The following is a 2,673-nucleotide window of genomic DNA, read 5'->3' on the forward strand; positions in this document are numbered from 1 at the left end:
TGAGGCAATAAAAATTCCCCATAGCCATTAGTAGCAGCAAGGTAGATCAGTTACAGAAACAGCCAAACGAAAGTGGCCTCCTAAATTAAATGACATGAGTTGCATTTACATCACATTATATGAACCCTTAAGTGGTCCAAAACTACTACTCTCTGAGGTCTGTTGTGATTGTGACTCCATATAGCTCATTAAACAAGACATACTGTCTTCTGTCTTAGAGTCCAACCATGAAGCAGTTTGATATATCCCCGTCTTTTACGTGTGGGAGAGACAGAAGTCACTGTGAATACGGTGAAAGCGAATGGTATTTGTACATTTTTTTTCTAGATGGCTCTGCCTTGACTACAAGCTACAAGTTGGGTATTCTCCTTCTCAGCTGGGGATTTAGCCTACTCTTTGGATACTTCCAGTTTCTTTCTCTAGGTGATTTTAAAGCGTGACCTGTAAAAGGATTGCTTTTACTGGGGATGCACTAGCTTGTACCAAATGGTAGGTATTATCCCAAAATATTTCCTCAAGGGGAAGTAACTCTCAGACCCCCTACAAGGATTTTATCTCCTCATCTTCAAATTACACTGTTCAAATACACAGATAATGACACTTGTAATGATGATAAAATGTGTGACTGCAAAGAGTAACATTTAAAAATAATGATATACCTCTAACTAGGTCTTATAAAATGAAGTCTTAAATAGCGAGAGAGAAACAGATGCTTTGGGGGACTTGTGGATAAAAATAGTGGCTTCCTATTTGCAACCAAAACAAAAATGTAGCCCCACTTAGTCAACCTCAAGACTAGAAATTCCACTGAAAAGCTTAAAGGGCCAGAACTGGGAAAGCACGTAAAATACCTGGTACTGCATCTGCGGTGGTTTTAGCATATTTTTGCCTCTTCGACCTTCCCTTACTACTCCTCAGCTTTCTGTCCGTATTGGCGCCTTGCAAATACCCTGTCTTACTGGGCCTAGCCCAGTCCCTAGTCCAGTGCAGTGTCCGGTTAGGTCTGTACCATCTCCTTTGCTGGTTTTAAGTTAAAATGACTGATTTTCATTGACACTTGTGAGAAGCTGGGGCCTGATCCCTTCTCCTGGCTCTGCTGTAGAAGCGATGACCTCCTTCAGAAGCACTTAAGGTGCAACAACATCTTAAACCTCATTTAAGCCGTTGGTAAGCCCGCTGGACCTGAACACTTGGTGTCCTGCAGGCAGGTGCTTCAGCTCCGCATCGCTGGGCTTGGAGCATCTATCTGTACAAAGGAACTGAGCAAGCGAGGAAAAGGGAAATGTTTATTTTGTTTGCTTTTGTTTCACTTGGAAAAACACTAGTACGTGAGAGATTATATTTGTATGATGTTTCCGACTTTTTTCCCTTACCTGCTAGGGCAAAAGCCAAACTTTTTTCTTAAATGAATAGTTTTAACTTGTTCATTTGGTATTTTTGTTTCAGGTGGTTCTTCCCAAACAAAGATAAGCAGTGAGGTGAGTCAATTATTCCACTTTCTGGTAGATATATGGAAGAGGAATGAGAAATGACAAGTGGGGGCAATGCTGGGTGTCTCTGAATTGCAGGGGGTGAGGTTCGGGATGACACTATAGCCACCTGAGCACTAACCTGCTGAGGGGCGTTTTAAAAATACGTATTTCATTCTCTAACTTCTGTGCGGTGCCACAGATGCACGCGCTTTGGAGCCCAAATTTAGTGATTAGAACTTTATAATTTTCTCCTCTGTTAGTAATGCCCTCACACTGTCATTTGGAGCTGAAAGAAAAGCACGCCGCCAGAACTGGCCCCACCGGGTGCCGTGATAATAGTCTTACGAGTGAGACTGTCATTAGATTAAGTGGAAGATACCGGTAGAGTTGTTCATGGTGGCCAGCCTCTCCTTTCTCCACAGGATGCTCTGAGTCCAACTCTACTTTTTCTTTCAGATTTCCGTATCGTCCCTCCTTTATGCCTTGTCAAGAGCATTAGTCACAGTTACCCATTTGCATCTTACGTTGCAGCTGAGACAAAGCCCATGGGACGTGGTGGCTGTTCAGCACCCTCACCCCTGCTGCAGCATGGGGCCTGAGTCCCTCACGTGAATAACAAGTGCTGGGCAAGGAATAATGTTGATCCTACATGCCCAGCTCATGGTGATGCTTCTCCCGAGTGGGGTGGCACCGTGGTGTGACATCAGCTGTGCTGAAATGAAGGCAGGGACCACGCTCAGCTCTGGCATGGAGACCCTCTGAGGCTGAGCTAGAGGACTCACTTATCCTGTGCTTTTGCTGGCCCAGGTGTGAAGTGAAGGTGATGTTCATTAGGTCAGGTTGGGTTCCCCTTCTGGAATATGCTTCCTCCAGTAAAAACCCTCAGTCGAACCTGAAAGCTGGGTCATGCTCTATGAGGGGCTCCAGGGCACAGCCCATGAAATTGGCTTTTCCTGCCTATGTGCTGCTGTCGTCTTTGTAAATTGCTGGATTCCTCATGTGAGGATCGAAATCTTTGTCTTGTGAAATGCAGTGTACAAAACAAGCAAAAGGCAGGTGTTGAATGATGGTACCAAGCTGTCCGTCAGCGGGAGATGATTTGAGATTGTGAGAGAGGGAAGGAGGGCGTAAAGAGACGTACGTCCTGCACCCAAATAACAAGGACCGGGAGGAAAAGAAAAAAAAAAAAAAAAAAAAAAAA

This window comes from Athene cunicularia (genome assembly GCF_003259725.1).
Source record: "Athene cunicularia isolate RWA chromosome 24 unlocalized genomic scaffold, athCun1 chr24_part1, whole genome shotgun sequence".
In the NCBI taxonomy this organism is placed as follows: domain Eukaryota; kingdom Metazoa; phylum Chordata; class Aves; order Strigiformes; family Strigidae; genus Athene; species Athene cunicularia.